The sequence below is a fragment of the Stegodyphus dumicola genome, chromosome 2 (assembly GCF_044657685.1).
Source record: "Stegodyphus dumicola isolate Sdum_Otavi_A_Nest chromosome 2, ASM4465768v1".
Lineage (NCBI taxonomy): Eukaryota > Metazoa > Arthropoda > Arachnida > Araneae > Eresidae > Stegodyphus > Stegodyphus dumicola.
The window spans coordinates 75,903,055-75,919,572 of record NC_140769.1 but is presented as its reverse complement, the minus strand read 5'-3'; positions in this window follow the sequence as shown (position 1 = coordinate 75,919,572).

The window sequence follows — 16,518 nt, the reverse complement described above, 5'->3', positions numbered from 1 at the left end:
TTCAAAAGGTATATTATTAGTACATAAATAAAAATTATACTTTTTGCTGCTAATTGATAAAACTAAGCCTTTGTAATCAAAATACAATAAATTTAACTCAGAGAACTTCAATTCTGAGAGCTCTTGCGTGGTTTTCTTCACTTTATTTCAAAACGTTAAAACAGTTCATTAAACGGTTAAGAAAATAACAAAATAGTAAAAAGTGCATTCTGTTTTGAAAAAGAAGATTATGATTCGAATAAAATTTTAAAATACCAAACATACATATATGTGTGTGTTTGTGTGTAAAGTATAAGATAGAAAACAAAATTATTAACCTGAATTGGAATCAATTAACAATAGAAATTTAAATAACTAATTTTGAGTTAAAGCACACTCCCTTCAAAGCTTCTGCAATTTCCATGCAGTATCCGCATTGCTGTAAACTTTTGTCCAATCACTATATCCAGAACTAAAACAAAAAATTTCTAAATTTATAAAATAGTACGGCTACTACCTATACCTTCTCTTTTGTTGCCTACGCTTGCTAGCTAAATGACGTCTCTTGCTTGGCTGCTTCTGTTCATTGTTAAACGATGTAATGTGTCATAATCAAAATTGTGCGAAGCAGATTGTCCCCACTGTCATGTGCCATGCCATGAAATAATCAACAAGTAAATATGATTGGATTATCAAGTGATTCGTAATTCTTCAAAATTTCCCGGTACTTTCCACAACGACATTTCAGTGCCCTTTTAACTTCGATCCACTCGCGACTTTCAAATAATAAGTGATTTTTCAAGTCAAGCACTCATCTTTAAATAAACTGCAACGAACAAATTTATTTCATGACACATATATACAGGGTGTTTCAGAAAATCGGTTACAAACTTTCAAGAGAGATAGAGTACAGCTAGGCGAAGGAAAATGATATAGCAATGAATGGTCGGAAACGCTTTCCTGGCGCGGTAGTGACGCCCCAGAGCGCAAGAAAGGAAGAACACGAACAGGAGGAGAATATGCATTTATTATGATTATTGCATCGAAAACTAAGAAATAAGAACAGAAACAGAGGATAATCATCAAAGAAGGTTTTCAAAATTACGTTCGAAACATATCCTGAACATGTGATCGGCAGCGGTGGTCCGATGCATTGGCCAGCAAGATCGCAAGACCTCACTTGCATTAACTACTTCTTCTGTGTGTGGGGGGGGGGGGGTACCGTTAAGGCACTGATGTACGAAATCCTCGTTAGAAGTGCTGAGGAACTTGTTGGACGAATCGTGGCATCTGTTGGAGAAGTCCGGGACATGTCCGGTATTTTCCAGAACATCAGATTTTCCATGTGTCGAAGATGAGAAGATTATTACTATCTGCTCCTCATCCTGTTCACGCTCTTCTTTTCTTATTTTTTGTGTTGTCACTACTGCGTCAGGAAAGCCTTTTCGACTATGCATTGGTGTGTGATTTGATTTTCCATCGAATGGGTGTACTCTGTCTCTTCTGAAAGTTTGTAACCGATTTGCTGAAACACCCTGTATATATATATGTGTGTGAATATGACAAGATAGTAATAATCTAATAAATATATGAAAGTGTATACTGTATTGTTTTCCAATAAATTGCTAGTTTTATCCTGTTAATTTAGAGTGATAAAAAGATATGCACCAACTTGTAGCTAGCAACACTACGGACGTTCGAATTCAAACTATTTATTAACATGTTATATATTTTTGTTATAATTTTATTATTTTTTATCCGTACTATTATAATTTTATTTTTTAATATTACAATATTTCTATTTAAGTCTTTCCATAATTTTTGTATTCGCATGTAATAGCACTATGTTTCACCATAAATAGGAAAAGGAAAAATATTTGTATCCTACGTTTTCCTAGTTTGTACGAAAAATATGTCATTAAATTTTTCGTATAACCCTTAATTTGCATATGTTGCTATATAAAAAATTATGTCTGTAATTTTTTACTCTATAAAACTTATAATTGCTGCTTTTTCTTTAAAATCTCATTTGTGATTCAATTTAAATTATTTATGAATCAAAACGAAGTATTTGATAATATATTAATTTAAATCTGAGTTCTGAGTAGCATATTCATGAATAAATTTAGTACTTCTGTACATTTAAAATTTTCGTTATAATCATTTTTGTCTTCACAACCTTTCTCAATTTTGCATAAAAACAATAATTTTAGTTTGGGCTTAAACTAGTAATAAATTGCTAGGTGTTCGTACAAGGTTTACACCTTCCAGCTATGCTATGCTAACTATAATTTAAGCTAACTATAATTTCTCTAGAATGCCTAAAACGTAAAAATAATTTATAAAGCCTGTTTTCTGGGAACTTTGTAAGGATTATGTTAATTTTATTAACAGTTAAATTTTAAATTAAAGTTCCTTTCCAGTCAAATTCTTTGACTGGAAACTTAACTTCAACTTTCTACTTCAAGCCAGAACGTAGTTTTGGAATCTTGCTGAATATTTAATGAGGAGGAGCGGTATTTAAACCACGAAGTTACTTACAGAGTTCGAGTTTCTGATTTACGCACGTCTGCCTTTTTGGCCTCTCTCTCTCTCTCGCTCTCTCTCTCTCTATCTCTCTCTCTCTCTCTCAAAGCTGTTATTACGCTCGGCCGTACTCAGGCCCTTGCTAAGCTTCGTAGTCAAATAAGTTAAGGGGCCAACTCGATCTGAATCTTGATAGCTTCGGCTATATTGCTTTAGTTAATCTTAGTTTTAGTTTAATTCTTAGTATCTTAAGTTCAAGCCCAAGCGTCGGCTTTGTTTATACAGCACTCCCAGGCGGAGTTTTTTTAAATCTTATTAGAACAATAAAAGGTTAGTTACTCATCTGTCTTGTTGTTTCTTATCACACGAACTTAGCGATTATTCTCTATCTAGTTCTTAAGACTCGTCACTTTCTAGAGTAACTGAGATTTACACAGTGAAAGTCTTACAACTTATTTGTAACTAAATAGGTAATATAAAAAAGTTATTTTTGTGGATGAAAATTTAAAATATCCAACTCCAAATGGATTTTACGATAAGAAATTTGGACGAAAAGGATCGCCATGGTTTTTAGTGTCATGGTCTTCGCTTTACAAAAGTCTCGGCCTGGTCAGACCTCAACTTTTAAATTTCTTAAATTGTAACCCTATTGTAATACCCCCCCAAAAAAAAGCCCCGCAAGATATCACCATCAATGCGGAAAGGTGTCAGAATACAATCAGTTTATCGTCAAATACTTATAATCATCATTTTGAAAATATTCTAAACCCTTTTTTATTGTTTTATTAGTAGAGTAGAAGCACATTGCAATTACATATCGCAAATGCCTTGCTTTAGTTTCAATATGCGTTGTTTCCCAAATCCATGCAACACAACATGGCATGTTTTCTATTGTCACTATGTCCTGTCACGCAATAATCGACGTAATTCACCGAACATGTTCATGTAATAAACACCACGGCTGCCCTAAAGCTGTGAAAATTCTCGTTTCTTCAATCTATGAAAACTACGTACGAACTTTCGCAATCACCCAGTAATTTAATATGTAGGACTCTTTATAGCACGTCAAAGCATTTTCAGTATTATTGTTTTCATTTCCGTTAAATTATATTAGAGTTCCAAAATACTGTCTGATCCCCAAAGTGTGATGATTGAGGTCAGAATTGATGTTATTGTCATTCTACATAGCATAAGATTTCTCATATGTCTCATATGTCAGTGTAATCGAGGAAATCTTTTAAAACATCTGTACATTAAAAAAAAATTTGCAAGTTTTAGTAGGTGTTATGCAATTTAGAATAATTATGATGATATATTACATGCCTCTGCTTCAGGAAGTTTTTCTAGCGTTTCTATGTGCATACTATCTGAATCAAAAGTCTAATAATGGTCTATATTTTTAGTAACAGAAATATTTTAATCGCCTTTACTTTTCATTTTACTGTTGATTTCTGTATTAATTTTTAAATTCATTCTGTAAGTGCTAGAAAAGAAATATATATTTCTTTTGAAACTAAATTTCGCTAAAATTTGTAGCACTTTATTTGCATTTAATGCGTAATAATTGCTATGTAGCTAAAACGTTTTAATAAAGATTACTAAGATTATTTAATAAGATTTTATAGCTTAATGATTAGCAGCAGACTTTGCTCACACTTCAACTTGGCGATTCCTTCGCAACATTAAAATTGCGCCAATGCTTTATCTATCGCCTAGAAATTCATTGCAATTGCATTTAAATTATTAGACTGGAATTTGAAATATCTGTTTGTAAGTATTTTTAATTGTTTCCTGAAGTGCTTTTTTATAATATTCAGAACGAATAATACAGTATGTACTTATCACTTCTAAACTGTACTTTTACATGCATTAAAGCAAACTGAAACGAGTAAATAAAATTCGCCAGTAGCAATTTGAAGACCGTTAATTAAATTAGATTTGATGACAGAAAATGGGTAATCGATTCAAAGCAAAGTAATCGATCACTGCCATGGCTTACATCTATTGCATTAGTCGGTCTTGCTAGACCAGTGAAGCACATCGATGCACCATAGAGAACGATACTGTGGACAGTGGATTAGCAATGAAGGCTTTTCTCTTATTACACGTTGCGTAAAGTTACCCATATAGAAAACTGTATTGATGTATTTACAGACTAACATGAAATTTATATGACCTGAAACAATTTGGAAGGATGAGACGGAAAGTTTTTGGGATACAAATAAACGTTTGCGAAGAAATTTCAGCCGAATTTCACTTGCGTAAAACATTTTGAATTGGAATTGAATACTTTTGTAAACTGAATTATTTGGAATTGAAAACGCTTCATTTTGTACCGAAAGTAAGTAGCCAGTGTTTTAAAAATTATATGAAAATATATATTATAAAGAAAGAAAATATTATTCATATTTACTAAGATATAAAGGTATTTTATTGAAAAAGTATTTTATATGCATGTGGTTTACAAATGAAAAAATCTAAGAAATTAAGAAAGAATTATCAGTGACTATAACACTATATATATATATATATATCAGTTACTATATATATATAGTTATAGTGAATTATCAATGACTATTATGCAACAGCTTTCCTCCATAGACCTAGAAATTCTAGGTTCTACTGTTGTTAAAAAATGTTTGCACAAAATTATTCATTCATATTCACAGCATTTTTAAAATGTAGAGTTTCTAACGCGATTCCACTTTAAGAATTCATTACAGATAAAAAAAAGATTTAACTGAGCGACAAAAATGTGAGAGATATACACTCTATCCCAAAAGTTCATAGACTCAGGTAAATTACATGTTTAAGAAAAATAGAAATGTATAAAATTGCCCAATTAAAATATGTTTATTTAAAACACACGTGCCTTCCTTGCATTCGAAAAAATACTTAACAAAAATATCAGTTTGTCTTTTAGGAAAAATAAAAAATAGAAAATGTGTGTCCCAAAACTTTATAGAAAAATGTAATTTTATTTAAATTGGTTAGCAGCAATCGTGATGGGGAACTTGAGCCTTTTTTATAATAATGCCCTCATTCAAACTACAATTCTTTTACCCAAATCATTTGAACTGTTTAAGTATGCCTTAATCTACGTAATTTTCTGATGCTGATGTTAATAACATTCTGAACTTTAAATTGCACGGTACTTCTGCTAAAGAAATTTTGAAACATCTAAATCGATCTGTAAACATGATTTATCATGTAATATTTCATAAGACACCACATCAACCAAAAACACGTTCAGGAAGACCTCGAGTGATGGACGGTCGCAACGATAGGCGAATACAAAGCATAGTTTCGAGAGAAATAAAGTCGGTTCCCCAAATTACAAGGTTTGTGGATTGCAGGTATCCAAAAACACAATTCATAGGCGAATCAAGGAATCTAGTTATATGATTCACATAGAAATGGCTCGATCATTACCGCTCTCAAAGCTTCACAAACGAGATTACAACGGACCTGCAATCACATGACATATGGCGATAAATGGATCTCTGTAATTTTCCGTGATGAAAAAAAGTGTAATCTAGATGGTCCTGACGGGTATTCATATTACTAGCGCGACTTACGAAAAGAGCCTAAGAGCTATTTCAGTAAGAACAGTGGAGGTGGATTTGTTATGGTGTGCGCAGCTTTCGGTTTTCAACTGGCTAAATGCTAACAGACCATCTTATGCCATTTACAAGAAATACTGGAGAAGAGAACTGGGTGTACCAGCATGACCAATGCTCCCATTAATATATCCAAAGCTAAAAAAATTACTTAGACATGGAAAATGTCACTGTTCTTCAGCAGCCACTAATAGAGCCCCGATTTTACCCGATCGAGAATGTATGAGGTATTATATCTTGGAGAGTTTATGAGAAGGTAGTATTCCATAAACTTTGGGGGCTCATATTCTTACGTGTTTTTATTTTTTTAAATACAAATTCTTATTGTAGTTGAATATTTATTTGAATGCAAGTCGCATATAATTTAAATAAACAAATTTTTACTTGGTGTTTGTATTCCTTTCCATTTTTCTAAAACACGTAATATAGTTGAGTCTATAAACTTTTACGGTAGAATGTATGAGGAAATTCCAACGATATAGTACATTCAAATCATTTTTCGTAGCTCTTGCTTCAAAATAATCAAAATAAACTAATGTCTCTACCTGTTTATTGTATTATAATGTGCAGGTAGGCTTAACTATATTATCCAAAGAATTTCTTTTTCGCTTGCCACTGGATTTCAGAGAACCATCATGAATAATTATCATGTGCACTAGTCTTTTATCCTTCCACGCGATAATAACAATACTTCCGTACAAAAATCATCTTTGGCGCAGACTTATGGACTTTTCTATTCGAACCTTTGGCAAGCCACGGTTTTTTCGTGTGGTACAACAGACTAGAGTTTCCTTTCTTATTAATACTTAGAAATGCTTTTTAATAATTGGTTGGTATATATGATGCCAATGACCAAGGTGTGGCTCCAACACAGACAATATGGTCTGATGCAGCTTTTTCCCCTGTCTTGAATAGACTTTCAAGTTGCGCACGAGCCCACTTTCACTTTCCCAAAGCATTCTAAATCAAATTCTAAATTCTTTTTAGGTATGTATAGGGATTGAAATTTTGGAATAGTATAATCCAAAAGCGGTCTAATTTTGCAAAGCCTGTCTCCAGTAGATGTATTTTGTATAGTCTTTCAGATGGAAAAAAGTAAGAAATTGGCCAAATAACAAAGTTCTAAATAAAGATTTACGAAATATTGGTATTTCAAATAAAACGGTCCTTGACCACTAATCTCTCCAATGCGATTTTTTGTTTGGCCCATCCGTATCCAGTAATCCAGAAAACTTTTTTACTTTGTTAATGGTAATATCTGTCCATGGTAACGTTTTCACAGAGTTTTTTCGGAATTCTTTCATCTGAGAGTGGTACAAATTGGTTTTCGTAACAACTAGATCAAACACTTCAGTATCAAAAAGTAAAGCCGTTGTCTGACTGATATTCGTCATCCTCCAACAACTCTTCTTCCAAATCATTTTCACTATCCAATTCTATTACATTTCTCCTTCTCCATTTTTGGTGACCTAATATCAGATTTATCACAGTCTTCCGATAAAACGCCATTTATTTCACAATCACTCGGACAATTAGATAAATCATTTGCATATATTTAATTGAAAGATTCTTTATTGTTAAGTTCCGTCATTGCTGAAATTTCTATTTTATAGCAAAAGATACACAAGTTGATGGGTTTTACTAGCTAAATATTAGCTAAAGAAGCTTTCGGTAATTCTGAACAACAATTACACTCTGTGCTCTCCAAGAATGCACTGACCGAACAAAGTTGATGAGAAACAAAGGCGCACCAATCACGAGTTTACTCGTGCCCAATCAGCAATGTTTTGGCATGCCGTCTAAGTTTACTCGTGACGGTCAGCAACGTTTTCGAAAACGTCACAAGTTTACTCGTCGCCGCAGCAATGTTTTGGCATGCAGTCACAAGTTTACTCTGGAAGGTCAGCAACGTTTTGGCATCTTCACAATTTTACTCGTTCCGGTCAGCAACGTTTTGGCATGATGACACGAGTTTATTGGTGACTGGTTACCAACGTTTTGATATGACGTCATGAGTTTACTCGTGGCTGGCGAGCAACGATTTGGCATGATCACATAAGTTTACTAGTTGTCAGTCAACAGTGTTTTAAATAAACCAACCAAACCAAATCGAAAATGAGTTATGAAAATCTTCAAGAATGTTACAAGGTTGGCGAGACATCGCGTAATATTGCCAAGGATTTTTTAAGAATTTCTGCCCATACCTCTTGTTCTACTAGAGCTGTTATTACAATTTAAACGTCAGTCGACTTAATATTAAGTCAAATGCAATGTAATACATTAAACAAACACATACAAAAACACTAAGTCAAAAATCAAAATTAAATGATATAAACAATTAATAAGGATAAAATTGCTATACAAAATTATATTAATTAAGTAAATATACAAATAAATAAATAAAATAAAATAATGTAAATGTAAAATTACATAAAAACGAAACAACATATAAATAAACGCTCATACTTTAAAAAGTTTTTACAATATTTAACTTTTATATAACAATTTCGTAAGATTATTTTATCCGCCTTCTTAGAATGCCTTCGTGGTTTAATGGTCAGCACACTCAGCGCGTATTCGAGAGGTCCGAGATTCGAGTCTCGGCGAAGACATTGCTCATTTTTTTCACGTCTCTCAGCATCCAAAATCCTAATGTCTCTACAGTGGCGCCCGAAATAAAAAAAAAAAGTGGTAGATAATGATTCTCCACCACCAAGATTTGGCAAACTGGGTCCCCTAAACCCCAGTAGCCCTTTAATAGTGGGAGTATATAAGGTTATTTTTCCTTCCTCCTCAGCATGCCTTAGTGGTGTAATGGTTAGCACACGCGACGCGTATTCGAAAGGTCCGAAGTTCGAGTCCCGGCATGGGCATTGCTCAATTTTTCACGTCAGCATCTAAAATCCTAATTTCTTTACATCTTCAAATACATTGTTTGCAGTTTCTACTTGTATCTCTCTCATTTCAGATCAGCAATAAATACGGATTTATTCTGTATTCTAAACAATTCAGCAGGCAGCAGTTAAATGATGTAAGTCGATAAGATGTCACAAACAATAATCTCCAAAAAAAAAAAAAAAAAAAAAAAAAAAAAAGAATCAGCTTGTTTTCCAAATAAGTAATTCTGATATTCTTGATGTTTTCCAAATAAGTGATTCTGATATTTATCTGTATCAGATAAAAGCTCACGAAAATTCTCTGTGCGTTCTATTTTAAAAATAACGTAATTCAGCGTATTGCTTTGTACCCAATCCACCTTTAGTTTTGCTGAAATACACGTAAAGTTTCTCGGATGGATGTCATTTTTTATGCTGCTGCTGCCTATTCAAATTGCAGCACAGGAAGGAATAATCTGACGAACGTCAAAATCACACGAGAGGAAGAAGTTAGGATATGCATATGATTAGTATTTCAGCGCATTTAGACGACGCAGGAGGGAGAAACTATATCTGAAGCGCTGCATAAAGGAAAGGTTGTGTAGTGGATTTCTCATTTGGAAAGTGCTTTGTAAGATTGGAGGTTCCTCAGAGTATCGTGCTATGCCTCGAATTATAGGAGAGAAAATGCTTACGACAAGTTTCGAAATTCGACAGAGGCAGGATCGTTGCTTATCGAAAGTATAGATTGTCGCTCCGTGATATCGTTGGTCACACTGGTCGACATTCAACTACTGTCATGCGAATATGGAATCAATGGATTGCTGAGGGTCATACTAAACGGCATGCAGGATCTCAACGTTCTCTCATGAATAACGTTAGAGAGAACAGACATATTGTGACTTAGCCCTGCAAAACCGTACAACCACATCACGGGCCATTAGTCAGAATATGGGCATGTTTGCAGCAAGCTCCGTATCAGCTCGTAAGGTGCATCGACGTTTGCAGCAGCATGGACTATTAGCAGGGTGACTATCACTTCGGCTTCCCTTCACAATGCAAAATACAGAGAGACGGCGACTACGGCGTGCGCCAAACGGAAAAGCTGGCTACAGGAGTGGCACAATATCGCCTTTTGAAACAAGTCTCGGTTCTACGTGCAGTAGTCTGACGGACGTATACGTACCTGTAGTGTCCGAGGAGACCGCACGTGGCCTATTTGCTTTCGATATCAGCATAGGGTCCCTGCACCTGGTGTGATGATTTGAGCAGCCATTGGGTACACGACACGCGCATGTCTAGTTCGAATCGACGGTAATTTGAGCGCAGATGGGTACATTTCTGACATCTTACCTCCAGTGGTTGTGCCTTATCTTTGAGGACCCGAAACGCCACGTTCCAACAATGCAAGACCACATGTTGCCCGCCGTGTTCTCACCTTCCTCGATACACAGGGTATTCGATTGCTACCCTGGCCTCCACGGTCTCCAGATCTGTCACCCGTTGAAAACATCTGGTCATGGGTTGCTGAGAGCTTGGCCCGCCACCCCTTTCCAGAGAATATGTTTGATGAAGTGTGGCATAAACTTGAAGCAGCATGGAATGAATAGCCAGTTTCTGTCATCCAAACCCATTTTCACTCCATGCCCAATGGAGTAAGAACCGTTTTACCTGCCAGGGGTGGAAGCTGTTACTACTAATTTTGCACCACCATAAACCTCCAAAATGATTGCAAATTTACACATTTTGTCTTCATGCCATACTGTTTACGTGCAATAAATATCTTTTTTGTATTTGCTTTCCTTCATGGTGTTGCAATGTTGTTGCCATTCATGCTGTTGCCAGGAGATTATAAACTTCTGGAAAGTTGGTTTTATATGAAAATTGAAAATAGATTTCTGTTACCGGAAATTTCCGAAAGTTTCTGAAAGCCCAGATTTACAGCTTTCACGCCTTCTAATTTAACGTAGTTATTATCATAGAATAATCAGCCTTTTACTATAGATAGGTAGATGAGTAGATGAGTACATGATGAGGGAAACTGCTGCTCGGGAAAATTTGGCATCTTCGGTATTTGCAATAGTTTTTCATGTTACAAGATGTTGTTAAATACAAATTCGTTTTACAACACGAACTTCGTTTACAAAACTGAAAGAGCTCATTAAAGTAATACGCTCGCTTACTTCTTTTTCGTTAACGTCATGTCCGCTGTTTCTTTTCTTATCGCCATGAAAAAGAATATGAATATTTGAAATATATGCGTGTACACGTTAATTTTTTTAGTTAAACGTTAGTTCAAAATGGGTTTTTATGTTAAAGTATAGCCACATGATCTTTCGCATAAGCTTCAACATAGTACTAATTAAATTAAAGCAGCAATCACCACACGTCTACAGTAAACACGTTCCTCTGCAGATATGATGAAAAACAAAGTCACAGTTTATTTAGCTGGTACTGCGAATTTTCTCTTTACCAATACAAAAGAAACTATATCCCATAAACATTGTTTGCAAAGAAGAAAAATCAATTTCTCCAGCAACAATAAAATGGGTGGTGGTGGTACGGGAAGATTATCAAGGAATTATAAACAAATAAATTATCTTATCCTATAATTAATTTATATATTTATGTTTTAGACATATGCTCTTATTTATTCGGGTAAATGCATGTTTATGCTAATATATGTGCATAAAATTCTTAGAATATAGAACTTTAATTAAATCAAATGAGGCTTCCAATAAAACAATTTTACTTTTTGGACAAGCGGTATGGCGGGCTAAAATATGGTAACTAAATACCAAATACCAGAAAGTGTTTGGCCTGGTTAGAAAAAGTGAAATATTTATTTAGAGATAGGTAGAGAAATAATATGTTAGTTATCAAGTTTATATACACAAAAGAGGATTCCATTCACCATGAATTAGAAAGAAACTTGGATAAGACGAATTTTTTTTCATCACTATATGGTATGGTGCAAATTTTTCTGTTGTAGGAAATATCAGATTTTTATGGTATAAATTTATTGAAAGTATAAAATGTCTAATTTCAAATTAAGCTGCATTTTAAAATTTAAATAAGCGAGATCTTTTGTCCACGTATTGTGTCTAGTTTTGCATATGCCTAATGCGACTTCTCATAACAGCATAAGCAATTTATGTTACTGACTCTAAGCCAGTGCCAGCGTGGATTTTGTTTATCAGCTTACCAAAGCCACAATGCTCAGCTGTGTGCATACTTATCTGCATGATTTCGGAAATGGCATAGCTTTTGAAAAGTCAAATATAATGCACACATGAAACGATTATTAAATCCCAAAATTTTCTCTCGAGATTATTGAAAGAACTGTAAGAAGCCACATAAAGCACTCATAAAATGGGAAGTAAAATAAACAATGTTTAATATATTACTAACCACTTTGCGTTTCTAATTTTCGAAAACATAGCCATTTGAATGAAACAAATCTCTTTAAATAACCTCATATTTTAAAATCCATTCATTATGTTTACAGTTTAATAATTAACTGCTTTGTGATGAGCTCAGCGTCGCATGGCTATTTCATTTTCCTGTTTAAGTTTCATCTGACACTGAAACATACACAAACTTTCGAAAATGTCTTAATAACATACTCTTCCTTAAGTAAGAAAAATGCATCAAGGACAACAGATGCAAATTTGTGAAATTATTAAGAAGTTATCGAATTAATAATTTGAATTTTCTAGAAAAAACATTTTGTTTTCTGGAAATAGTTTAATCGCACGTATAAAGTATAATAAATTAATTTTAATTCAACTGGCGCATCAGTTTCTTTAAAAATAGTAAGCGATTAAGTAAGCAATCTCCAATAATAATGCACGATTTCCTGCCAAGAGAATCGTTGATATGCAGTAAAGAAAACACTTCCAGAATTTCAAGGTTTCCTTGCATGTGAGACCGTTTTAAATTCGTGCTACTATGATCCTTTATTCTAAATTTTTCTTTGAAAATTAAATAATAATGCACAATTTCTTACAGTAATATGTTCTTAACTTTTAATGCACTGTATTTTAATTAGTTACATTCAGGCCTTCTCTAAAACAAAAATTCTAAGCTTGACTATTCTCAAGCATCACAGTGAACATTTCACCACTTCTCATGAAAGTGAACGGACTATTTCGAAAATAATGTCAAAAATTCTGAATACATTACACTGAAATTATGCAATATGTTTCGCTAATGGACATGGGGATCCAAAGCTATTTTTACAGCAAATAAGTTTTGCAAAATAAACTATTGAGTTTAAAATTTAACACCTTTACTTTTGGGCTGGAAAGTCATGTAACAAAAAAGATTGGACACTTATTATTATATAAATAAGAAGAAAAGTAATTTTAATTTTTTTTCTAAAACTTCTCTTCTAAACTTAATTTTTTAGTTAAATATTTTAATTTTCGTTTGATTATTATTAGCTTTTAAGATATGTTTTAAAATTTTTGAAATGGATTCAATTGACTTTTATATTATTTCTTGTTAAATGTTTCTTGATTCACCTTGCCTTACTATTTTCAATTGTTGCTGCTTAAAAAATACTTGTTTGTCGAAATTTATGTCAAATTTTTTTCGCCATGTATATTATACAGCTTTCAAATCTAGAACTGTCGAGACTTTGAAAGTTTCAAGATTTTTAAACTCCAGAGAAAGCTTCATATTCATAGCAATATATCTTTATCTAGTAGGACTTATGGTTATTTTGGAGGTCAAGGTTTTGTATCGACGATTTCAAATTTCATTTGAAAATACCAGTATGTGTATATTGATCAATTATAATATCAATAAACTTAATATGACTATTTCAGAGGATGACATACATTTCTTTATATCTCGTTCTCCTCATTTGCTACCAGTGGAAATAATCTCAGTTTTTGAAATTCTTTTTTTTTTGGCTCTTCTACGGGCCAAAAAAAAAAAAAAAAAAAAAAAAAAAAGATCACAATAAGCAAACATATCAAATTAGCATCTCTCATTAAGTACTATCTTATTTTAGTATTTATAATTCTTATTTCTCATAGATTTTACGAAAGTGAATCTTTCACTGAAGTAAAATTTTTAACTTGCCATCTAGTCGCTATACCCTGCATACCAGATAATAGTTTTAACTATCTTTTAATTAAAACATATTCTATATGATTCTGAGCTATATTTTAGAATACAAAGTCTGATATATATCAACTATTCTAACTCATAACTTAACTGTTTAACTAACTTTAACAGTTTGAACTCAACTGTTTTAACTATTTTAAACATTTTACTGTATTCCATTGGGAAATCATGGATAGTCTCTTAAGTATTTTTCATTCTGAACTCAGTCTTGATTTGAATAAAATATTATCATATCAAAAATTGTTAAGTGCTGTAAATGAATTATTTCGGCAATTCTTCAGTTATTTATTTTTTTATTTTAGTTGTAAATTAAAAATAAATTTATGTGTTTTTTAGTCTCACGTACTTTCTTGAAGAAGCTGTAGTAATAAAATGTTGAAGTAATGCAAATTCTAGAAAAACATTATTGAAAATTTAAGAATACTGTGTATCAGATGTTACCTATTTATGCAAAAGTATGCAATAAAAATACATCCCATATGTATTACGGGTAATTTTGTTTGCAGCTTGTATATTGACTGGAGAAATTTTCAACCTGATTTTAACTCTGTTGAAGAGATATTAATTTTTTAGTTAAATATTTTATTCCTACAAAACATATTTATTATAGGAAAAGACTGGGTAAACGATAACTTCAAAGAAATCCATATATTATCATTTTATTTCAATGCTCTTAATGATTTAGATGTTATTTTTGGAAACTAAAAGGGTCCAATCACTTTTGTAAGACGCTGTATATACTTTTGTTTGGAGGCACTCTGATTTGAGATCTTTTGATAAAGAAGTTAAACTGATAACACATGGTTTTTCAGTTATCAGTCTAGTTATCAGTCTAACTTATAGCGTTCAGTTATCAAGAATATGAATGTCTGGATGTTGTCACACTTTTCTAACCTTCCATAAAGTGATACTTTACGTTGAGTATACGACAACAGACAGAGAGCGATTGAATTTTCGTATTGCATTTATGACATATCATTGAAGATATTCTTTCACATACGACCACTGCTTGCGTAAAATTTAGCTAAGTTTCATACTTCTATAAAATGAAGAGCACTTTCAGATAGAATTATTTATATTGCTATGCTGCATTCTTTTATGGTAAAGAGTTTCCTTATTTTTCGCTAAACTAAAATTTAAACACTACGTAAAAGGATGTCTCCTATGAGCGAAATCTATTAGAAATGAAATTTGTGTTAAAGTACTGAAGTTTGCGAAATGCGCCTAAAAATGTCAATGCGATTGAAACACAGAAAATGTTTAGAAGTGACTTTTGTATGAGATGTCAAAAGGTTTGACAATGACACAGCATTCTTTGGGACAAAAAACTAGAAAAGTGTAGAGAAAGTATAGTGAAAAAATAATGTCAAACAGGGAAAAAAGGGAGGAAGAGAAGGTGCGTCGGATTTTCTTTCAAGACTATGCGTCTTGTCACTCACTTCTAGTTGGGAAAATCTTCAAAGAAAATTATGTGTATAAAAATAGCTCGGTACTACATACTTCCCAAAGAGGATTTTCGTGTACTGTATGAAATGGAATCTTATCAAATATCCAACAGTGTTTTAAAAACAAAGGGCTAAACAATTTTCATTAATTGGAAGCAGTAAATATACTATAAAATGCTAAGCTACCATAGATTCTTTTCTGAAATCTAATTTTGAAAAGAGAGATACTATCTTTCTAGAATGCTGAAAATAAGATTTTATTTCATAAACTAGTACTTTCAATTGAAATATACACAATTTTGCAAGTAAAATCATATATAAGTTTCAATCAAAACGCTTCAAATATAAATATATAAATGACATAATATAAAAATAATACTGCGCGTTTTTTTAAAATAAAAGTAAAATTATCGAAACAAATAATATGGAGACTTAAATGCTATGTATTCATATCCGAGGGATATATACATAGAGAGAATATATTCTATACTGGAGAAACATAATACGCGGTATTGTTAATGGCTAAATGACATAAGAGTAATCTAATAAAAGAGCATAACATAAAATGATGCAAGAAAGAAAAGAATGGAAGATTCTAACATCAATATATGTTCATGTGTAGCATTAGATTCATAATTAAATTTCTTAAAATAATTTAATTTCACACGTAACTGGAAGATTATCTTGCTCTTATTTCGTATTTATAAGTTTGAGTGAAAACTTTTAAGACTAACGTTTTCATTCAGAATCACTCTACGGGTGCTTTATTATTTTCTTTTACAACGTAAAGTTTTTCTCCTTTGATATATGTTGTTTACAGTGTCTTATTATTTCAAAAACATGGCATATACGTTTTTGTGATGTCATCTTTTTTAGGAATGTAGCCGCGGCATTCTCACTTCGTCTTCCGGAAAAGATTCTTTCCCGTAGACGTAT